Here is a 25734-nt window from a genome sequence, read left to right as displayed (position 1 = left end):
GCGATACCGGGATCTCGGCTAACCTGGCTTGCCCAGTTGTCATGTAATCGCAAAACAGCGTGCCGAGATCTCGGCAAACCGAGCCAGCCCGGCTAAACGGGGCAACCCAGCTCATGTAATCAGGCCCTAAATCGGCCAAGATCTCCGTCTTTAGTACTGTCACCAAAGTTTCCGTTTTTAGGCTCCTTGTAGTTACATGGGTGTCTTACATTGAACTAGACCTTTGTATATCTACAGTAGTTCCATAGCCTTTAACTACTGGTCCAGAAAACACTGGCAAAATTGCGTAATTTAATACACTTTTGCTCTAATTGTGGAAGCAAAGCCCGCAAATTGGCGTCGACTGAGGGATTTATTTATTTTATATTTGTGCGTGGGTTTGCTTGTGTCACGTGGTCTTCTGCGAGAGAGCCTGAGGATGAGGTCGGCGGTGCGTGTCGAGTAGGCCATATTGGATTTTGGCGTGATTTCAGCTGTTCCTGTAGTTGTTCGTCATTACAGCAGCTCACGAAGTCATACTAGCCAACATTTCGTTTGGCTGGAGACTGTGCAGGTTGCACATCAATTCAAGAGGAGCTTTTACGCTTACGCAAGCCAATATTGAGAGCCGCAAAAGCGATGTAATGATCGATCTCTTTCGTATCTGTCAAGCTAGCGTCGTACATGTAGGAATATTCGAAAACTAAATCGGGTTTCACATAAGCTTCATTAACAATGGATCTATCTAGAAACCAGAGCGTTGGCTAAAATCGAGTGCGTGGCTGCTTGTTCGGAACAAAAGGAAGAGCTTTTCAGATGAAACAGCACAATTTAATACATTTGTACTTGAATCAGTACTTGAATCAGTCTATATGGCTATATGTTCTGATATATGTAAATTATTCTGCAATGCATACCTACGGAGCGATATAATAAACAAACCATTTTAGTGCTACTGGTTAAAAAAGAAAAAAAAAGAAAAAAAGAAAGAAAAATTGTCTCCTCTAGGATTTCGACTCGGGACCTCTCGCGACCTATCGTTCCCCAGTCAGATGCCTACCAAAGTGTGCTACTCAAACATACTTAATAACGTAAGGTGAAAATATCTTATATCAATGTAATAGACATTCCGCTGTTTATCTGTTAGGGACGGACTATTAATTTTTTGGAGGGGGGATGACAAATATGGAAAAAAAATTGTTTGCAGGGCCTGGAAAGACAAAATAAATTGTTTGCAGACACGATATGTATAACATAAAATAGTAAGAATTTCGAAAAAAAAATGTTTGCATAGGTGCATAAACTAAAAAAATAGTTTGCAGAGGAAAATTTTTCATCCCCCCCCCCTCCAAGAAAATAATGGTCCGTCCCTTATCATGTGTATCAAAGAAAAGTTTGAATCACCTGCTGCTCATTAATTTTCAAGGAATGAAAACTAAACTTTTAAACTTGGCAAAAAATTCAGTCGTGGCTCGAAGAGCTCTTTGATCTTGTTTTTTGATCTCGCTTTACTGCAAAACAGGGTAAATTTCGCGAGTAGAAATTACTGCGGCTACTAAATTTAGCGATTCGCAAAAAATCGCAAAGATTATTTGCCGCAATAAATAGCAGCCTTAAGGTAATTGAATGTACTAAATGAATTTACAAAAAAGAAGAATCAAATTTGAAATTATCAAGCCCCCACGCGTATGCATCGCGGACCGATTTTTTTCTTGCAATCGCGAAAATTAATCCAATACTCGCGAAATTCGGCTCCCGAATATTCGCGAAATTACGTACATGCAAAAATTAGTAAGAATAAGGTAGATTTATCTTATCTTGATGAAATATAATTTGCGTCGTATGTTGTCGTGATGTTTAAAAAACTATTCACCGGAGCCCCAATCGAAAGGAGCTTTCTACGTCAGTTTTCTTCATTTTGAGAAATTTCCGTCTAAAACGGACTTGCTTAACCCTATTCAGACCGGGGGGGGGGCTTTTGAGGCCCGCGCTGACTTTGAACTTTTATAACTTTTTTAAGATTTAACCAAACGCTGCCAAACTTTCTGAGTTTTCCTAAAATTTATCTGGCAACAATTTGGTAGGGTTGAATGATGTGTCAGAAACTTGACATCACCATGGAAACGGCATTTTGACAGGCATGTTTTCCCAAATTTGTAATTTTGCGTGTTTCTGTTAATAAAAATCAACTTAAATGGAATTATTTTTACATTTTTACGGGTTAAGAGAACATTTTTATTCATTTTGAGTACTTTGCAGTGATTTTGGGTGGTTTTCTGGCATTTTGGAAAAATTTTGAAATCCAAGATGGCGGATCCAAGATGGCGGCTGTTTTGAAATCATGATGTAATTGTCACGTGATGTGACGTCACCATCCCACGTGACGTATACCAAAAGAAAGGGTTTCGGACGTACAATACATCTTATAAGTTTCATGGTGATTGCTTAAATATTCTGGAAGTTACATAGGGGGGGCTTCCGAAGCCCCCCCCCCGGTCTGAGAAGGTCCAAAAAAGCCCGGTCTGAATAGGGTTAAGTCAATTTTACTACCTTAAACTGTTTAAATAATGCCATTGTTATTGTTGCATCGGGAAAGAGCCATGCTCTAATATAAACATCTTTTCTAGTTCAGCGTTTAACCTCGGAAATATCCATTGGAGTTAAACCTTAAACCCCGTCCACCAGGCCCTTAACCGTGAAGCCACTGCAAAAATGCTTCAAGAGGACTAATCTAGTACAACAAAGCGAAAAATTGATTTTCTTCTCATAACGACAGGATTGGGTGATGCTCTCCTAACGTCGAACTCAAAACAATACACTTGCTTTCATTGAGCAACTACTATTTCTTTGTTTTGCTTTTGTAGTTAAACACTTCATTTCATGTCCAAATCTCGAAATGATAAAGTGTTGTACTGAGATTAAGGCTTTCCACAAGTTGCTGGAAATGTTTCATAACGTTGCTCGAAATTTCTCAAAAAGGAGCTCGAAAGTTGCTCCAAAATCCAAAAAGTTGCTCGAAAGTCGCCCCAAAAAACCCAAAACGTTGTTTTCTATCAAGAAAATGTCTCCAAATATATGCTTATTTCCCTAAAGTTTTCTAAGCAGTTTTCTAAAGCAGTTTAATGCAATTTCAATGCAACAGAAATTACTAAATAACATTTTAAGGCAAAACTTTGCTGATGTATAAGGATTTCTTTCACTGAGAAAAATCGTGGAGATATCGACGACGTCATGTTTGCTGACTAATTTTGTAATGTTTTAATGCGGAATGAGTCGAAAGTCGAAACGTCTTCGGATGTTCCTCGAAAATCTTCGGAAAACTTTGTTAATCTTCGGAAACGTTCGTATGGCCTTCGAACAACACTCGGACATTCTTTGGAGATCTTCAGTCTAGAAATTGCTCAAAATGCAAGAAGTTGCTCGAAAGGAAAAAAAGTTGCTTGAAATATGAAAAGTTGCCAACATGTTGCCGAGCAACTTGTGGAAAACCCTAACTGAGATTTCACCATTTCTGGGGAAAGCTGGGGGCTTACTGACGATAATATAGATTGTATTGTAACCCCTGACTGGAGATACGACATACTTCAATGAACTCTCCTTTCCTGAACGTTGTGGTCGTGTGAAGTACAATAGTCTGAAATCTCTTCCAATCCACAGTAATGAAAACTAGCGACACACGGGCCGGTAAGTCGATCACGTGACCGTCACAATCATTACCTAGAAATTACCTTATTATAGGAATATAACGAAGCATTTTAACAACGCGAACAAAATATACGCGCAATAAAATTAACGCGAATTTTTGAAATTCGCGTTAATAACATGTATCGTTAATTTCCTATACTAAGGTACAATTATTTTCGAATAAATTATCAAGCGAATGTTCCACTTCGCATGAATTACGTTCATGTCTTTAAGCTATCCAAAATAAGAGCTGTTTGTACTTTGTCCTATTTGTGCATTGTTTCGCAGATAAAGTATCACCAAGTTTCCACTTTTTGATTATCCTACTAACTTCTTTTGTTTGGATTCTTCCAGGTGAGAGCACAGCTGAGAACAATCACAAAACAAAGTGCCCACTCCGTACATGTCCAACAGACAAAACCTCTCCATTTTTAAAATTTGTCATTACACAAACTTCTCTGATTGGCTCCGTTGATGTAGAAAGATTGTTGCTCTGTTTTATTATTGTCAGTCAAAAAACTTTTGACTCCAAAACAGTCGTTAAACAATCGCTTATCGAAGGCACGAAGCGACGATTATCTCACGAGCCTCGTGACAGGAGAAAAAAAATAGCATACCGTATCTGAGTGTAGTGTTTAGGGTTTCCTTGCAGTTTAACTTTACGTATAGACATTGACTCCAGAGCTACCGTTCGAAGGCCAAGCGCGTTCGCAAAGAGTCACTGTTTTGCGGTCTAAGAAAAACTCGGCATGTACAGTTCCTTTTCCGTAAAAACGTACTCACTAGCCCATGAAAGAAAAGTGTTCTTGTCAATGTATCAAACAAATATGAACGCTGTCGTTTTCAACCCAAACAAAACATGTTTTTTACTGTATGCATTTTCCTATGAGATAGCCTGTCAAAACGCAATCGCCAATTCTGCATCGTCGTTACTTTCCACAGTTTCTTCAAGAAATAAATGAATTAACCTAACATAACCGACTTACAGTAATACATATATACATGCATTAACAGAGCGTCTAACAGCTTATTTAGTAACAACAAACAAGTTATTTCATATGACCTTGTTGCCCTAAATATGTCGATACAGAACACAATCACTTTAAAACGAAAACAACGCATGTGTACTCTCTAGTACCCTTTTTGTGCCACTGTTTAAGTTTCTGCAATGCGGTCTATAAAAACAGAAACACCAATTAATATCGTCCTTACGTCTCCATTCACAGTTTGGTTTTATGTGAATTAAACAAACAAACAAAACAAAAGAAGAACGACAAACGGTAAAAACATTATTTCATATGATCGTCATAATGTTCAACAAGTAAGGAGTAACTGCTAAGTTCCTCCTGGCAAATCCAACAGGTGAACGTCTTAGCATGGCTTGGATTGACATCAATTAAAGTGGATCTTGCTGATGTTGATACATCATTCTCATCAGCACGATCCTTGACTTGCTTGGAACAAAGAGTGTTACAGTGTTTTTTGCTATATATTCCGAGACCTTTTGAGTAAGAATAAAGTTTCTGATGTCTCCGCAAACTTCCTGCTTGACTAAAACACTTGCAACAGGTTTTGCATTGATATGGCTTCACGCCAGTATGGGATCTGTTATGTACCCGCAAATCCCCTGCTGTAGTAAAACACTTGTCACAGACTTTACACTTAAATGGTTTCTCTCCAGTATGGGATCTTTCATGCGCCCGCAAACTTCCTGCTTGACTAAAACACTTGCAACAGGTTTTGCATTGATATGGCTTTACGCCAGTATGGGCTCTTTCATGCACCCGCAAATTTCCAGCTGTACTAAAACACTTGTCACAGGCTTTGCATGTAAAAGGCTTCTCTCCAGTATGGGATCTTTCATGTACCCGCAAATCCCCTGCTGTAGTAAAAACCTTGTCACAGACTTTACACTTATATGGCTTCTCTCCAGTATGAAATCTTTCATGCACCCGCAAATTTCCAGCTGTACTAAAACACTTGTCACAGGCTTTGCATGTAAAAGGCTTCTCTCCAGTATGGGATCTTTCATGTACCCGCAAATCCCCTGCTGTAGTAAAAACCTTGTCACAGACTTTACACTTAAATGGCTTATCTCCAGTATGGGATCTTTCATGGACCCGCAAACTTCCTGCTTGACTAAAACACTTGCAACAGGTTTTGCATTGATATGGCTTTACGCCAGTATGGGCTCTTTCATGCACCCGCAAATTTCCAGCTGTACTAAAACACTTGTCACAGGCTTTGCATGTAAAAGGCTTCTCTCCAGTATGGGATCTTTCATGTACCCGCAAATCCCCTGCTGTAGTAAAAACCTTGTCACAGACTTTACACTTATATGGCTTCTCTCCAGTATGAAATCTTTCATGCACCCGCAAATTTCCAGCTGTACTAAAACACTTGTCACAGGCTTTGCATGTAAAAGGCTTCTCTCCAGTATGGGATCTTTCATGTACCCGCAAATCCCCTGCTGTAGTAAAAACCTTGTCACAGACTTTACACTTAAATGGCTTCTCTCCAGTATGGGATCTTTCATGGACCCGCAAACTTCCTGCTTGACCAAAACACTTGTCACAGGTTTTGCACTGATATGGCTTTACGCCAGTATGGGATCTTTCATGTATCCGCAATTTCCCTGCTGTGGTAAAACACTTGTCACAGGCTTTACATTTAAAAGGCTTCTCTCCAGTATGTAATCTTTCATGGACCCGCAAATTTCCTGTCCGACTAAAATATTTGTCACAAGTGTCACATTTGAAGGGCTTCTCTCCAGTATGGGATCTTCTTTCATGTGTTTGCAATTCCCCTGCTGTTCCAAAACACTTGTCACAGGGTTTGCATTGACATGACTTCTGTCCGTAGTGGGATCTTTTCTGACTTGACAAACGCATACCTTTTTTTTCTGACACCTGCAAGATAGAGTTAAAAACGCCTATTTAAACGTCAAGTGAACCGAAATTTCAAAATGCCATTGCAATCAACCAAATACTAAAACAACTCATTATTTAGTAAAATTAAAGAAAAAATTTGCTTTTCGAGACTTAAAGCGCGAAATTTAACAAACGTCAATTCTTACATGCTAATGAGAATCGTTAAATGCTAATGAGAAAGATTAAAAAGGGATTTGATATTTGTTTTCATACCAGCGTGCAAAACGACAGCAAACAAAACTTGAACGGCCGTAAATAATGAAATAGCTGCTTGAAATGTCACTAAACACATCAATTTAAATTCTAAGGTGCATTCGGCGGAATCAGTCTGTGGTCGTCTTCAAGAACACCAATTATGACGACACAGGTTTTTATTTTCAGACAATTTTTTCAAGCAATCTACGATTATGAAGGCCTAAAAAAAACATTTTTCAACTTGCAATATCTCTGTAAGGCAATGTTCATGAATTACTTTGAAAATTCGGGATATGTTTATTTGGCTCTTAATAAACACAAACAAAAAAAAAATAAAAATTTCGGTTTATTTGACCTTTTAAGTCGAAATTAAACGATATATTAAACATATGATAACTTTTAAGACTGTTTTAGACGCTTATTTTTATAATGATTTCAGGATGACTTTGATCATAAATACTAAACCTCTCAAAAGGACATCGCAGAGATGACCTAAAAACTGGACTGAATTACGGATGTTTGTAGTTTTGTCTTCTTTGACAAGAGGACTTTATGTTTAACTCTGGTGTCCAGTTGTTTAAGTCTAGTGTTTAAAAACACTATCAGGGGAGACTGAATTACTCTCAGAGACCCTCTTTTCCCTACATCAGTGAACGAGCACCAGCGAATAACCAGGGCAGCCTAAATAAACTGCTGGGGGTTTCAAAATTCATAGAATCGTATTCAGGGCGGTTGGATTAGTCTTATCCCTTCATGTTACAAACTCAATTACAAATCAACAGCAGGACAAACCACAGGTTTAATGACGGACATAAATTAACCTTTGAACCCAACATTCACATGCCCCATCCCCCCCCCAAACAAAAAACGTCAACGAAGCTAACAGAACATTAGCAAGCTTCAGAAATGACATCTCTTTGAAGACAAGTTCATTTGCTCACCTTTAATACGGTGCAAGGATCTCTAAGCTTATATTTAATTCAGGGTTTTTAAATGATAGCAAAGTATCTCTACATAGCTGCATAAACATTTTAGCAAGGTCTATAAATTATATTGTGGCATTTCATTTACATGTGAGGTAAATGTGTTTCCTCTTTGCATGGCTGCTTGAAAAGAAGAAGAAATTTTTCACTTTGCAGTACCGTCCACACCTCAAGAGGTGGATGACTACTGTTCTTTTAGTTGGTTTAGAAAAAATAATTAAAGGGGCTAGGTCACGGTATTTTAGGTAATTCTTTTTATTTGGCAACATAACAAACAAAAATAACTTTCAAGCATTGTTAATGACATTTTCATACAAATTGAGATAAACTTAAAAAAGGTTAGACTGACGTTTTTCGAGTTTACCCGAACGTAATCGGTTTTAATCTTCAGGAATTTTGCCCCTCCAAGGCATTTTTTGCCCTTTCTGTGTTCTTCAACAGTTTCAAGTCGTAACTGTGATATTTCGATTAATTCTATTACCAGTTGTTCCGTGTGCCGAAATTGCCTAAAATTGCGTGACATAGCCCCTTTAAGTTAGTTATGACTACACATTTCCTTATAAAAACAATTCTTGAAGAACAGGAAAGAGTTTATCAATTTAGCAGCTTTTTATACTATCAATTTTTTAAACCCAGTGTAGAAAAATATGTTCAGTAAATTTAACAAGAAAAAAATATTGACACTTCCGCATTTTTCTGCAGTATATTTCTTGCAAGAAACAAGATGTGTCTAATTGAATGTGATAGGAGCAATAATCTTCTTTAGAGTAGAATTGTTCCATGCAGTAGATTGCATATTCATATGTATTCCATACATCTTTTGTTGCCTGATATCACATACATTTAAAACAAATAATTAACTTATGAGTAATTCAACCTTATGCAGTCTTCCTATCCCTTGGCAATTTGTTAAATTACCTTTATGTACAGTCACCCATCTCCTTTAATTCCAATTGAACTAACTTTATTTATGAACCTGGTATTTAAAACATGTCATCCAAAATAATATTGCAGTAACATTACAGATAATAGCAAGACAAAACAGAAACAAGATATTCTCAGGTTTCTTATAATACATGAAACCTTTCACAAACAAGAATAATCTTCTTTTGATTACATGCGAGAAATAAAAAATTCCTAGTCACCAGCACAATTCAGTCCAGAGAACATTGCATTAAACTCAACCATTTGGAAACATAATTTCACTGACAACTCCTACTCCTCTCCACCACCCCTCTGGAATTTCCAATCCTCATTATGTTGTTGGTATCAGTGCATAGTTTATAAAACCATTCAGTATAAAACATGTGTACAGACTGCAGACTACAGATTATACAGTGGGTATAAAACACAGACTGAGATATAAAATGCCAGTAAGAGACTATGGACTGGGTAAACATACAAACCAGGGAATAAAATGTGGACTGCGCATAAAAAAGGACAAAAACAAACTATGATTGTGTAAAAATGATGAGAAGGTATCACGGCTGTAAGCATGAAAAATTTAGATGAGTGAAACCGCAGCTCCATTCAAGACTCTAGTGGTTCAAAATTTAAATCTTGGGAGGATTATTGTGTGGCTTCACATTACAATTTGGCCAACGTTTTTCATATTTTCGCTACAGTAAGACAGAAGTGACTGAAAAGCATGCTCTCAGTCCGCTGGAAAAAGGCTAACTTGGCTGAGTTTAATCACATTTGATACTTACAGCCCAACCTATAAGAAGCTTTACTCTGCATTTTATACCCTTGTCTGTATTACAGGAGAGGGGGTGGGGAGGCAGTTTAGTTTAAACCTTCTGCTTCCAATACCTCTTCAGGGATCCATATTCGTTTTTTCTCCAAGTCGTCAGCCGGGCAAGTATACATACTTGCCCTTGCAAAATTTTACTTGCCCGTTCAAAAGTGAAGAATGGCGACCGTACAAAAAGTAAATGAAAAGTTGACTTTTTTGTTATTATCACATTATGTAACACTGTGTATACATGTAATCTTCAAGACAACAAATCTGTTTTAATAAAGTTTGATTCACAAGTATTTGTTAATGAGACTTTTTACTTGTCTACCTTGGCTGCCGGTTTACAAATTTCACAAAACATCACGCCCCCAAGCGGCTTGTGATGTTGCGGAAGCGTATGATGCGGGCACAAATGAAAGCCAGGGCCTCCACGGAAGAAAAGAACGCTTTTGCTCTTCTTATTTATATTTGGTTTGTTTTTCTGAAGTGTTAACATTGCTTTTTTTTCTTTGCTGGCGGCGCCAGACCAAGATAATGGCAAATTTTGATCAAAACATCAGCTGATGCGATCGCCTTGTGTTTTTCGCAGATGCAGCGATGCAGGCCTGCAGTACAAAATATCAGCGGTTGAGAGCTTGAAAATTGAGCCTGCAATGATTTCATGGAAAATACCGCATCAGCCAAAATGGCGGCCAAAATTATGATTTTATCGCGACAGAAAGTTGCAAATTATGTTCTGTTTTCGAAAAGTTATGAATGGATGACAAGTGGTCAGAACGCAAGTAACTCATAAGAAAACTTAATAATTGTTTTTTTTTTCATTAAGTCAAACTTTCTGCAGTAACATATCTAAAATGTCGTCAACAGTTAGCCAATATACAAAACTTTAACTTATCAAAAAATTAATACCAAGAGTCAATCTAGATTTTGAGAAAATCAAGCTTGTTTGAAAACAAAAGAAAACATCAATCGTTGCTATGGTAACCTTTGTGACTTAATGACCAGTAAAAAATAAAACTTTGGTCATATTTGATCATTATGGTGTACTTTGGCAAAAATCGAACATTGGCTTTTTACATAACTTTCAATTTCAAAATGTCCACCCTTGGCTAAAAAAACTACATCGAGCCTCCTTAAGACCAAACCAACCAACTTCAGCAACATAATGAACTCTGACTGTCATGTTAGTTACTGTAACCCCAGGGGTACCAAATTGAATAATACTAAAGGAATTTGTCATCGAACTCAAACAAACAAAATTGGAATAAATCGAACAATTAAATTTGATGTTGTTCGGTCATTGAACAAAATCATATGATAACCTTTTTGTGAGCTCCATTTCCGAACCAAATCGAACGAAATCGAAATCGAGCATTTGATTTAATTCGATTTAGTTCAGAAATCGAACTTGTAGCTAAAATTCAAAATAAATAATTTCAAACCTAATGAGCCAGTAAAAATTTCTTGTTTATTCCTTAAATGGTTTTGGAATAAGTGTCGAACTCTGTTTTATTTAATCTATAGGAAGCAATACATAATATTCGACCAATCTAATACGCAGTAAGTTATTCATAAAAATTGAATGCGGGATCAAAATATATTGACCAAAGGTAAGATGGGGAGCTGGTGGCAGAATTAATGTTCATGTGAAAATCAAGACAGTTATGGGGAAGCAACAAGCCAGGGAAATATGACGAGCACTTGAATTAGAGGGAATAAATGCTACCATTCAGGAATGTAACTTATAGCACACTGTTAGAAATGACAAAATTTGATTCAAGTTGCAGCTGTTAATTTACAAAACTTATGAAACTCTTTCCCATGGCAAGAAATGTTGACATGCTCTGAATCTCAGGTCTAAAAATTAATATGGACATAATAGAAACATAACTTTAGTTGCTGGATCGATTGATGCATTTATTATCCCCGGGATAATTAGGTGATGGAAACCAAACGTTTGGTTTTGCTCGATTCAGATTATATTGTGGTATGACGTAAGCTCGCTTAGGTATTGTTCGGTGACAAAACTAAATCGAACCTCATCGAACTTAGAGAACATTCCATTTGGTTTGATTCACATTTACTTTTTGACTTCGATTTCGTTCGATCACCAAACAACATCAAATTTGATCGTTGGATTTTTATTCGATTGATTTCGAAAACCGAACGTTTAATTTGATACCCCGGGTGTAACCTTGAATCTGAACACTGAGGCTAAACAGAGGGTGTTCATGGCTGAAACACTCGAATCTCATAAACTTTCATTGGCTATGTAATCAAACAACTATCACTTAAGTTCTCAGGTAGCTAGAAACTAACTGAAACTGTTAAAAAGGTTTCGAGCAACGCTACACAATGAACAGAATTAAAACACGAGTCTATAAAATATGCAATCATGCAGAATACACCGCAACTTATTTACATCTCATTGAATAAGAATGGTGCTACGGACACATGTAAATGAGGTGGATTAAACTTGCGGAGTACTCTTACATCGCTTGGAACCATTTTTAATAATAATAAATAATTTACTTATATTGCGCAATTATCAATTTAAAAATTTTCAATTGCGCATTACAATATAGTTAAAAAAAACTAAAAATTTAAAATTTAAATTCACAAGCTAAAAAAGATTAAAATGTATATGACTATAAAAAGAAATGTACAATTAAAAAGCTTTTAAAAATAAAAAGGTCTTGATGGCTTTCTTAAAACTTTGCAGAGATGGCATGTTTCTTATTTCACTTGGAAGATCGTTCCATAATTTAGGAGCGGCCACATGAAAAGAGCGATCCCCAAGCGTTGCGAGTGATTTACATTGGCTATAATTAAGGCGTAAACCATTGTTGGAACGCAGGTAATGTCTTCCAGCAGTTTCTCTAACGGAAATAAGTTCACTTATGTAGGCTGGAGCAAGACCATGTACGGCTTTAAAAGTAATCAACAAAATTTTAAAAACTATACGATATGTAACAGGCAACCAGTGCAATGACTTGAGCAGAGGTGTGATGTGGCAATATCTGCTCTCCTGGAAAATCAATCGCGCAGCTGCATTCTGAACCCTTTGTAATTTTTGAAGATGGCGTTCAGGCACTCCAAATAGGAGACTGTTACAATAGTCAAGCCGGCTTGATATAAAAGCATGAATCAGTGTTTCTGTGCATTCTTTGGTTAAGAACCTTCTAATTCTTCTAATGTTGTAGAGATGATAGAACGCTGCGGAACTGGTCTTAGTGATATGATCCACCATAGATAAGTTTGAGTCAAGCCAGACTCCAAGATTCTTAACAGGAGATTGCGGAACTATGTTTGCATTACCGACTGTAATGTGCGAGGTGTTTACTTTGGCAAGCTGCTGTTTTGTGCCAATCAGAAGAAACTCAGTCTTATCCTCATTCAGTAGTAGTTTATTATCATGCATCCAACTCCTGATGACCTGAATACAACGCTCGATGGCAGCAATAGCATCTGAGTGACCCGTTTCATCTGCAGGGCTAAAGGAGATGTAAAGTTGGGTGTCATCTGCGTAGCAATGGACAGATGGAAGAAAATCTTGAATGACATCTAGTAGCGAGCTCGTATAGATCGTAAACAAGAGCGGCCCAAGACAGGAGCCTTGAGGAACCCCGCAGTTCAAATAGAAACTCTTAGACTGACACCCACGAACCAATATCCGCTGACAGCGTCCTGATAGATACGATCGGAACCACTCAAATGCCCTGCCTCCAAGTCTCCGCTTTTTGAGTGCCTTCAGCAAGATATCGTGGTCAACTGTGTCAAAAGGCGCGCTAAGATCTAACAGCACGAGTAGAGTTACATGCTGCTTATTCATGTTTAGGAGGATGTCGTTTTTGACTTTCAGGAGTGCAGTTTCAGTGCTGTGGTTCTCTCTGTAAGCCGATTGCGCGATCGGGTATAAGCCCACATCAACCATATGATCATGTATCTGATGAAAGACTGCCTTCTCCGTAAGCTTCGATAGGAAAGCCAAATTGCTAACTGGTCTGAAGTTCTTAAATGTAATATCGAGACCAGGCTTCTTGAGTAATGGGCAAACTAGCGCTTCTTTCCAACTCTCAGGAAAGTGACCAGCTTTTAATGATTTATTTACGATTGAAGTGATGACCGGAAGTAGAGCGTCACATTTGCTGACCAAGCGGGAGGGCATGGGATCAAGTGGACAGGTCTTCAACGCCGAGTTCTGGATTAGTGATTTAACATCTTTGTCAGACAAAGTCTTGAAAGCAGATAACGTTGGAATTACCATAGCATTACTATTAACAGTAATAGACTCCACGGGAACCGTTAAATCTGTGATATCAGCATCAATTTGTCTCCGGATGGTATCAATCTTTGTCACAAAATATTTTCCCAGTTCGTTAGCAAAAGTCGGAGCATGAAGGTTTGGAGGTAGCCCGTCGTCCTGAGACTGATTAAACAAGCGCTTACTAGCACGGAATAACTTACGTTGGTCAAAGCTGTTTTCCTCAATAAAGTTAGTATAAAACGCCTGCCGTGCTTTGTTCATAAGATTGTTGACAGCATTGCGCTTGATTTTGAAGGCGACCAAGTCGGAATTAAGTTTCGACAACCTCCATCTTCTCTCAGCTTTCCGACGCTCTCTTTTAGCATGTCTAATTTCCTCAGTGTACCATGGAACTCGCGGCCGCACAACAATGGTTCGGGTCTTTACAGGGGCATACTTGTCCAAAGCAGCTGTTAGGGTTTTATTATAAGAAACAACAAGCTCGTCAAGATCATCTGGTGGATTTTTGCATAAATCAGACTTAGCCAAGTCATCATTCAGGTTTTCAATGTTAACTGATTTTAGTTTCCTGAACGAAAGTGTCCTGGTGGAGAAAGAAGGCTTGATAGAATGAAGATGACACAACACCGAGGCGTGATCAGAAAAATAGCGATCAATTCGAGGTGTAGATCGAAGAATCTGATCAGACTGGCGGGTGATCACCAAGTCCAAGGTGTGACCATGAATATGGGTGGAGCCCATCACATGCTGTTGAAGACTAAAAGACTCCAACAAATCTAAAAATTTTGTAGAGTCACTATCATCCGGCACGTCCACATGGATATTAAAGTCACCAACAACCACCAGTTGTTCCTTGCATAGAACTATGGTTTCTAGATAGTCGCTGAACTCAGTAAAAAACGTAGTCATAGGAATCCTACGATCATCCGAGTCCGACTGTGGTCGATATATTATGACCACCCGAATATCATGAGAAGTGGCAAGCTGAACGGTCCATTCTGAAAACTCAAACGACACTTGTGTTCCCCCGTCCACTTTTTTAACAGCCAACGAGTCCCTGAACAATAGAGCTGTACCACCTCCTTGACGACAAGTGCGAGCGTGATCCAATAGCTTATATCCATCAGGGCAAAGTTCTGCTCGAACTGCGTCATCATGACTATTAAGCCAAGTCTCTGTAACAGCGATTAGATCAGCTTTGCACTCGCAAATGTAATCAAAGATAGCCGCAGACTTGTTTCTGACGGAACGCGAGTTAAGTAAACACAGAGATAATAGCGCGTTTGAGTTTTGGTTAAGTATGAAGTTTGGTTAAGTATGAAGTTTTTAAAAGTTATGAAGTATGAAGTTTTTAAAAGTTATTCTTACCTTAATTGAACAATTGAATGAAGAAACCTTGCTTCGAAAACATCGACTAACAAATCTATCACAGCGGAACCCAATCCCCCCGGGACAACAGGCACGCAACGCGTACATAGTGAAGGATTCTTGTCTTTCTTACCTCCTTCTGAATAATACGAAACAAGTGTTCACACAACATACCTAGCACTCCCTTGTTGTCTACCTCGCCAGCAAGCAAACTCAGGCAATAATAAATTATAGCATTGTACTGATACATCTTAGCAGCCCTTTCAATGCCGCTGTCACTGAGGAGTCGTTTTTTAAAAGTCTGGACCGTGTACTGCTAAGTATCTACATTTGTTTCCCGAAAAGGATTCCGTTTACAGAAAGACTAATCGCAGGTTAATTTGGCAGTTTAATTTTAAGGCTTATATATCCCTACGAAAGGCGTGTGGGGCTCCTTGCTGTTGCAACACCAAGCTTAAGATACGGCATACATCGTGCGGAGTGCAATAGAGTGAAATCTCTTCCAATCCGCAATCATGAAAACTAGTGAAACACAGCCGCTCGATCGATCATGTGACCGTCACAAAGATTCCATAGAAATTGAATTCTTGTCGAATTAACGAACAAACGAAATTTTTCAGTGCTTGTATTATTTTGATAATCTTAAGTTCATTCGCAATTACAGCAGAAGTAAATAATCCAGAAGTCTACATCCAGCATTGGGGCGCGTGCTATCACATTCGCATGTAGCCTTTTTTTAAGAACATCCTTGCGCGTGAGACGCGCGAGAAAATGTCATGTGACCTTGCCAACAAACTTTTCACTCAGAAAACAAATTAAAACTAAAAAAATAATTTAAAAAATACTCCGAAATTAAGGCAAATCATCGATTATCATCATCATCATCATCATCATTTATGAGGTCTGTGATTGAAAAACATTCGATTATAAGATGAAAAATAGTTGCTTTCCGTTTATAGTGATAAACCACCTTAATATACACAGGCAATTGATGCGCGCGAACAAAAACAATAGAAAACGCAACCTTTGATAAAATAAAATATTTAACTTTTTGGTTAAAGAAAATATGTCTCACTTTGATGAACGTCTTTACGTCACACAATTTTAGTGTCTTGCTCCTGAGCTGCAAAAACAACCACGACTAGAAGATGGCTTGGCGCTACAGAAAATTGTCTTGAAATTTTTTTCGGAATGTGAGCGACACAACAATTGAAAACACATTATTTTCTTTGGCCATTCTTTTTAACTCTAACGTTTTGACAGTCGAAGTAGTCTTAAATAGTGATTTCAACCGTCTGTTGAAATTTGAAGTTTGTAGGCGAGTGAAAAGGCAACCCGTATGTCCAGGATTCGAACTCTCAACGTTTCCGAACTCCCATACACAGTTCAGTCCCACTTGTGCCACGACGCCACAACGGAAATGAAGTGGAGAAAGATAGCATTTGAAGAGTCATTTCGCTGAAACAGCGGGCTCAACTAAGTGTCGTAAACTGTTCCCTCGCCGGAGACTCTCCAGCAGTTGCGGTCCGGCGTTTCTGTTTTGTTTTGAACACGGCAAAAAGCTCGTTGTTCAGGTGACGGTTAACGCACCAAGCGATTCGCTTTAGTGGCAGCGTTTCTCATTTGTGGATCTGTAAAGTGCATGGACGTTCGATTCGAGAGTGGTCTAGTGTTTGTTGGAGAGCTCGATTTTGTGGCTTCGCTTGAACAGAGTGGAATTATTCATAATTGTTGTTTTGGGAACCATCATTAGGGCTTTCCACAAGTTGCTCGAGATTTCCCAAAAAGTTGCCCGTAATTTCTCAAAAAGTTGCTCAAAAGTTGCTCCAAAAATCCAAAAAAGTTGCTTCTGATAACAAAAGTTGCTCGAAAGTTGCTCCAAAAAATCCAAAACGCTGCTTCTAATCAAGATAATTTCTCTAAATATATGCTAATTTCCCTTTGAGGGTAAGATTTCTAAGCAGTTTTATGCAATTATACAGCAAAAGAAGTATCTTAATAACATATTAAGGGGAACATTTGTTAAATAACAAGGATTTCTTTAACTGAGAAAAATCGTGAAGATATCGATGACGTCATGTTTGCTGACGAGTTTTGTAATGTTCTAATGTAGAAAGTTGAAACCTCTTCAGATGTTCCTTGGAAGTCTTCGACAAACTTCGTAAATCTTCGGAAACGTTCGTATTGCCTTTGAACAACACTCGGATTACCTTCGGAGATCTTCGGTCTGGAAATTGCCCAAAATGCAACAAGTTGCTCGAGAGGAAAAAAGTTGCTCGAAGGGGAAAAAGTTGCTCGAATCCTGAAAAGTTGCCAAAAAGTTGCCGAGCAACTTGTGGAAAGCCCTAACCATCATAGGTAAGCTAACTGTTAAAATATTTAAATATTTGTTATATGAAAATGTATACGAACCATTTGACAGATTTTCCTTCGGGTATGGTCGGAAGTGCTCATGTATCACTATGAAAGTACAATTACTCAACAAAATATGTCATTTCAGATTAGAAAGTAATTATCTGATTGGACAGTGAAAAATGCTTAAAAGAAGTTGCAACACCTTGGAAGCGTTTTTGGACATTGCCTGCAGAACAAGTCATATGGTAAACTTCACGGAACAAAACTGAGAACTACATGTACAGTCTGAAAAAGAAAGGCATCAAGTACAAGTATTTGACTTCCTTGGACTACATTTATGAGTAATCACAGAATTCAGAAACACTTCAATTTGAAACTTGGTCCATTCATTTCCATGTACATTACTAAAAGTCAAGGATGCCTACAAAGAAGATGCATTGCTTCAGAAAAATTCTGACATTCTACTGACATGTCACCAACGTAAAATTGATGCCACATGTAGAGTAATCAGTCATAATAACTAAACAACTGAAAGGAACTTATTCTTGGAAGTGAATTGACAGTCAAGGTCGCACTGTTATACAGTCTGTTAAATTATTTTTTCTTGCCAAGTACTGTTATTTTGTGTCCTGCTTCTGACAAAAATGTTATTGATAAATTTTTACAATTTGTATTATACATGTTGGCTTGATTATTTTTATTTGCATGTGCGACATGTACATTATCCAATGGAATTGATAAGACAATGCAGAGTTCCTCACAATGTCAATGTCAATTTTTGTCCCTTTTCACTCACCCACACAACATGACACCAATCTATTTAATTTAGTAAATTATTATTTGTACAGTTTTTTAACAGAGTTCAATAAATATTTGTTGCAACTATAAGGGTAAAACTGTGAAACTTGTTCATTTTTACTCTATAATGCTCTTTTCTTGTCCCCAGAGGCGACAATTTTATTTGTCAGCACCAAGAATCATTGGCTCATGGGCTCTGGGGACAAGATTGCGAAAAAGCTACAAGAACACTAATTCATTATGTGCATGCCTAATAATTAACAAAACATTATGTTCCAGGTAATGGGCTTCTGTCAACTCACATCCTCTTAATGTTGAGGCCACTGAGAACAGAGTTTCCATTCATTCACTTGTCACTGAAAGTCTTCCCAAAGTTTCAAAGCCTTCGCGTTAAAGCCGAAAAAGTTATGACGCAAAGTATGTCAATGATAAATACGCCCGGAATAACTACGGAGCACCTTAATCAACAAATGATTTATGACTCTACACGTTAGGCGTTCGATAGTTGGCGTAGGGAGGAATGTTTTTTGGCGTCGGTTTGAGCTGAACTCTTTCACTAATTTAAAGGATATTTTCATAATTCTGTGGCAAACTAGACAAATCAAAAGTTAAGTCAGTCTTAAGGACCAAAACTTTCACAAGTCCTACACCCACATTCTGTATTTACGAAGGAGAATGTTCATGTGAATAACTGAACATTTAAATATCTGTAAAACCTCGGAAACTGCACGTCACCTTTTGGTAAACCAAAACCATATGATTTTATAATAGAGCGTGAAGAATTTTAAGCTGCACGGGCCAAAACCAGCAATCATAAACCGGCAATGCGTTGTTTACAGCTATAAATGTGATATGTGTGATGCAGGCTATGTCGGCTACACGCGCCGACTTCTCAACCAGCGCGTAGAAGAGCACACTGAACGATCAGCCATTGGTAGACATCTGCAGCAGAAACACAACCTGGCAGCCAACACCCTTGATCTGAAGCACTTGTCAAAGTAAACTGGACTGCCTCATTTATGAGATGTTAACAGAACTTAAACCGGATCTTAACACTCAACCTGACTCAATCCGTGCAAAAATTTTCACATAAAACAATGCGTTCCTAATTTTCTCTGTACCTCTAATTACATTCAAATTATTTTACTACATTCTTAACGCTCTATTATAAAATCATATTCATAAATAATCATCGCGCTTGACATTCACACTGAACTTGAAAATGCTGTCATGAAGACAGCAAAACGTTGTTCTAAACTTATTTTGCTAGTTTTTGTTTTAATATAAAAATGCTTCGGGGGACCATTCTAGTACCACAAACCAAGGTTGTGCTCTCCTAACGTCGAACACAAAACATGGCACTTGCATTCAATGAGAAACTTCTAGTTCTATGTTTTATCGTTGTAGTTAACGCTTGCAATGTTTAGTTTTTAGTTAGTTTCTACAATACAGGCCGTTAAAACAATTACCAATTCAGAATCGTCCTTACTTTCCACAGTTTCGTCAAGAAATATTAACTAACCCAACCTTACACATCAGAATTAAAATACTACATACATGCATTAACAGAACGTCTAACAGCTTATTACATGTTATTTCATATGATCTTCACAGAGTCCACCAAGTAAGGAAGCACTGCTAAGTCATCGCTTAAAGAGGATCTGGTTAAAGTGATGTCGATGCATGAAAACGATCACTTAAAACAGAAAAAAAAAATTACTTCCCTGTTCACTGCTCCTGCAACTCTTCCTCAGTTAGTTTCTATTAAAAAAGCAAGCACCAATTCACAATCATCCTTACGTGTCTTATTGCAGTTTGGTTAAGGAAATGAAATGTGAAAAAAGTAACGACCAACGGTTCCTTTTGTGAAAGCATCATTTCATATGATCGTCATAGTGTTTCAGCATTGATATGGCTTTACGCCAGTGTGGGATCTTTCATGTCTCCGCAAACTTCCTGATTGACTAAAACACTTGACATAGGCTTTGTATTGATATGGTTTAACGCCAGTATGGGATTTTCTATGTACCCGCAAATTTCCTGCTGTAATAGAACACTTGACACCGGTTTTGCATTCATATGGCTAAACGCCAGTATGGGATCTTTCATGACTCCACAAAGTTGCTGCTCGAGGAAAACATTTGTCCCAGGTTTTGCACTGATACGGCTTTACCCCAGTATGAGTTCTTTCATGCTCCCGCAATACCCCATGCTGTAATAAAACATCTGTCACAGGCTTTACAATTAAAAGGCCTTTCTCCTGTATGTGATCTATTATGTCGTCGCAAAAGGCCTGATATACTAAAACACTTATCACATGTTTTGCACTGATACGGCTTTACTCCAGTGTGGGATCTTTCATGTTCCCGCAATGTTCCTGATGTAGTAAAACACTTGTCACAGGCTTTACATTTAAACGGCTTCTCTCCTGTATGGGATCTTTCATGGATCCGCAAATGTCCTGACTGACTAAAACACTTGTCACAGGTTTTGCATTGGTATGGCTTAACACCAGTATGGGATCTTTCATGTACCCGCAACTTTCCTGCTTGACTGAAAAACTTTTCACAGGTTTTGCATTGATATGGCTTTTCGCCAGTATGGGATCTTTCATGTACCCGCAAATTTCCGGCTCTACTGAAACACTTATCACAGGTTTTGCACTGATATGGCTTTTCCCCAGTATGGGATTTTTCGTGTACCAGTAACACATATGCTGAAGTACAACACTTGTCGCAGGTCGTGCACTGATATTGCTTTGCACCAGTATGGAATCGTTTATGTACCCGCAATTCCCCTGCTGTAGTTAGATACTTGTCACAGCTCTTGCATTGATATGGCTTTACCCCAGTGTGGGATCTTTCAAGTCTCTGCATATTTCCGGCCTTACTAAAACTCTTGTAACAGGTTGTGCATTGATATCTCTCAACGCCACTGTGGGATCTTTCATGTACTCGCAATTCCTCTTCTGTGGTATAAAACACTTGTCACAGGCTTTACATTCAAAAGGCTTCCTTCCAGTATGGGATCTTTCATGGGTCCACAAATTTTCTGCTTGACTAAAACACTTGTCACAGGTTTTGCATTAAATGGCTTCTCCCCGTGGTGGGATCTTTTCCGACTTGACATACAAATATCTTTTTGTCTGACACCTGCAAGAAAGAGTTAAAAAAACACCTACTTAAACTCGAAATTTCACGTTATATTTAACATATCATCACTTTTGAGGTTCTTTAAGACACCTATATGGCGGCCTTTTACGGACTAAATAACGAATGACTATACATCAATGTTATGTTGCATACATCGATGTTGTGTGAACTAAAAGATGTTCGATACAACTAAAAGATGTTCGATACAACTAAAAGATATTTGATACAACTAAAAGATGTTCGTTACAACTAAAAAATAAAAGTATTTGATACAACTAAAAGATGTTTGTTACAACTAAAAGATATTCGATCCAACTAAAAGATGTTTGTTTCAAATAAAAGATGAGGAAGCGGAAATGAATTTTGAAAACAGAAAGTGACATTTTACCCAGGTTCCAAGCGATCCAACGCACATACAAAATGGCTTTTGGTGGAGCTGCGATATGGCTGCCAGATTCACTAGATACAGAAAGAGTTTTTTTTTTGGATTTAAGCAGGCTAATAACAAGTGCAGCCACTCAATTCGATTCTTCGGAGTTCTTCATTCGTAGACTGGACGAATAGGAAAGAACTTTAAATGTTCTAACTGTAAGAATAGAAGAGTCATACGCACAGGAAACTTGCTTAATCGGGTACTTACACCAACTACTAGGTATCCTAGGCGAGCTACGACTGAAGTCACTTCGAGAGAATCGCCGAAGAATCCAAAAGGAATCTTGATCCATTCGAAGAGTCGGTTACTTAGTCAGTCTATTGCATTGGTAAAAAGGAACGGTGAAGTGTGAAGACCATCCAATAGCAGTTGGAAACATTACATGTAGGTGACCGACTTCGGCGATTCTCTCGAAGTGACTTCATAGCTCGCCTAGGATATATATCTAGTAGTGATAAAGCTTCCTGTGCGTATGTTCAGTCTACGAATGAAGAACTTCGAAGAATCGAATTGAGTGGCTTTGTTGTTTCGTTGTTGCTGTGCACTTGTTATTAGCCTGTTAAAATAAAATGGAAAAAACCTTTCTGTATCTGGCAGCCATATCGCAGCTCCACCAAAAGCCATTTTGTTTGTGCGTTGGATCGCTTAGAACCTGGGTAAAATGTCACTTCCTGTTTTCAAAATTCATTTCCGCTTCCTCATCTTTTATTTGAAACAAACATCTCTTAGTTGGATCGAATATCTTTTAGTTGTAACAAACATCTTTTAGTTGTATCAAATACTTTGTATCTTTTAGTTGTAATGAACATCTTTTAGTTGTATCAAATATCTTTTAGTTGTATCGAACATCTTTTAGTTTATATCGAACATCTTTTAGTTGTATCGAACATCTTTTAGTTGTATCGAACATCTTTTAGTTGTATCGAACATCTTTTAGTTCACACAACATCGATGTATGCAACATAACATTGATGTATAGTCATTCGTTATTTAGTGCGTAAAAGGTCGCGCCATACACCTATTTGAATACCGACTTCAGGATTATTTTGATTAGTAACATAAACCTCTCCATACCGATGATAGGGATGACCAAAAAAGTGGACTGGATTACTGATGTTTGTAGCTGTCTGCTTTGAAAATGGGACTTTCTCTGGAGCTAAACGAGCGCCAGCAAATAACCAGGACAGCTTGAAAAAAAAATGCTGTGGGGTTCCTGAGAATGCCTAGCATCCCATCCAGGGCGGTAAGGTTAGTCTTATTCCTTCATGTTACAAATTCAGTTTACAAGTTGGCAGCATGACAAGCCACAGACTTTTAGACGGCATAAATTATCATTTGAACCCACCATTTTACCCACCCCCAATAAGGAAATAATACAATCATTAATTCCCAAATCCCAGAACCAAAAAATCAAATATTGCACCCTTTTGAAGACAAGCTCATGCGCTCACCTTGACCCTATCTAGTCCCGGGGGTGGCGGAAAATGCCCGCGCTGACTTTGAACGCTTATAATTATTTTTTTTCAAGATTCAACCAAACACTGCCAACTTTGCGAGTCTATCTAAAATTTATCTGGAAATAATTTTGTAGGATATGATGTTGTGTCAGGAACTTGACGTTGCCATGGCAAGGAATTTTGTCATACGTGTTTTCCCAAATTTGTAATTTTCATGTCCCTGTTAATGAAAATTACCTGTAATGCAATTATTTTCACCTCTTTTAGTTTTTTTTGCACCGTTTTATTGATTTTCAGTACTTCTTAGTAATTTTGGGCAGTTTACTGATCCACGATGGCAAATCCAAGATGGCGGCTGTTTTGACATCATGATATTATTGTCACGTGATGTGACGTCATTATCCCACAAGACAAATATCATATCCTATAAGCAGGGGGAAAGAAACAAGGTCTGGGACCGAAAAGTGATGCTCACAACTTGCAATGCGATCAATTCACGCTCACGTTAGCGGTTTTTGGACAATGACGCAGCAGGCCATCCTTTTTCTGCAAAATGGAATAGCAACTAGGCCTTTCTCGATTATGCTAGTAAAACTGGAATTTAATGCTACTAGAAATTCTCGCATAAAGCCAAAAAAATGCTAAAATAATGCCTGATTTCTTTAAAAAATGCCACTTGAATTCCAAAGAATGCTTTATTTTATTTCAAACAAAACGTACAAACTCTTACATTATATGCTCATATCAACAACAGGTGATACTTAATAATTGTTTGTTTATAAAAAAAAAAATATAAAATAAAATAAAATAAAATAAACTTTTTTAAAAAAAATAAAAAATATATATTTTTCAAAAAACTAAAAAAACACACACACAAGTAACACAACACAAGTACACAAGTAACACAACGCACAAACAGTCGAAACAGACAGAAAACAATCAAATTAAGTAATCAAAATTGTGAAACTTTAGGATTATTTCTCCTTCTGAGTGCTGAAATCTGGATCACTGTCATGAAAAATGACAGAAAATGCTAGAAATTCTTTTTTCAAGAAAAAACGAAAAAAAATGCTCGTTTTCCCAAAAAATGCCGAAAAAAATGCTAGCATAATCGAGAAAGGCCTAATAGCAACCATGACTACGATGCTGTGGATTCAATAATTGAAAAGAGATCACAACTATCTTTACTTAAAAAATCTAATTCACTGTTTTTATCCGAAAATTTCGTCATCTTTGTGTAGTTATAAAAACGCAGAATTTTGTGATGTTGTGCAACTTTTTAGGGCTAAAATGCAAATGATTGTACCACGATTTTCAACCCACGTGGGGATTGCAAATGAGGTAAACCAAAACACCTGGCTAAGCTAGGCAACACTGTTGCAGACACAAATGTTTTCCAGTTAAGCCACTCGGGAAACATATTTTGCGGAAACAAATTTTGCTTCACGGAAACAAAAAAATGTGGCTGACACAGGTTAAGAAAAAGATCCAAAAAAGCCCGTCAGAATAGGTTAAAATACGATGTTCTTCAATAACAAAGCACTCTTTTGGGAGTGTGTTTTAATATAAGTCATTACAGTATGTTCAGTGACATTTCACTTTCGTTTGATGGCTGAAGCAAATAAGCCGAGGTTTGATGGTACATCTCTCAAAAGAATCTCTTAGTCCCTTGGGAGGAAATATATAATTCAGGCTTTTTAAATGACAACAAAGTATCCTTACATTATACCGGTAGTTGCGTAGAAACATAACCAAAGTCTATTTATTATATTGTGGCATTTCAATTACATGTTACAAGGTAAATTTCTCTCTCCTTTGCATGGCTGTTTGGAAAAGCCTGTTGAGAAAATTTTCTCTTTGCACAACAGTCCACACCTCAAGAGGTGGGTGGGTATAACACTTTTGCTTGGGTTACAACATCAACAGCACACTGAACAGCAAAATATTTAATTAAGTTAATTATAGCTATAAATTTTTTAACCTTCAGTATAGTGTTTCCTTTACTTCCATCAATTTATTAACCCAGTGTAAGTAAACTGTTCAGTGAATTTAACAGGAAAAAATCTTGACACTTCCACCTTTTTTCTGCAGTATCTTTCTTGCAAGAAACAAGATGTGTCTCATGAAATGTGATAGGTGCAATGATTTACTTTAGAGTGGAATTGTTCAATGCAGTAGATTTATGCACGTGCAAATGGGGATTTGCCAAACTCTAATACAATTTCCACACATCTTTTGTTGCCACATATCACATACATTTATTAATAAAAAAAAATATAACACTGGAAATGCACAGAACAAAAACAAAAGAAATTTATTTCAAACTGATGGACTGCATTTCCCTCTACAACTGTATATCAACTATATAAATGACCATATTTCAACAGTTTTGAGT

At 37.7% G+C, this 25734-nt stretch overlaps 1 protein-coding gene across 2 annotated transcripts in view; it reads right to left on the bottom strand.

Moving 5' to 3' along the window:
• The window catches only part of LOC144661408 (uncharacterized), a 44932-nt gene that overhangs the window by 15306 nt on the left and 3892 nt on the right, over positions 1-25734 (bottom strand). Inside the window, exon 1 of one of the 2 annotated variants that reach the window (XM_078522156.1) lies at positions 15145-15170. The exons of the other annotated variant lie outside the window; for it this stretch is intronic. The gene's annotated coding sequence lies outside the window, so the exon portion shown is untranslated. Of the gene's footprint in view, positions 1-15144; positions 15171-25734 lie in introns of those variants that run through there. 2 annotated transcript variants of the gene reach the window in all.

Source organism: Oculina patagonica, chromosome 7, assembly GCF_052425735.1.
Source record: "Oculina patagonica isolate OP01 chromosome 7, crgOcupat, whole genome shotgun sequence".
NCBI lineage: Eukaryota > Metazoa > Cnidaria > Anthozoa > Scleractinia > Oculinidae > Oculina > Oculina patagonica.
This window is presented reverse-complemented; position numbering and strand designations above follow the sequence as displayed.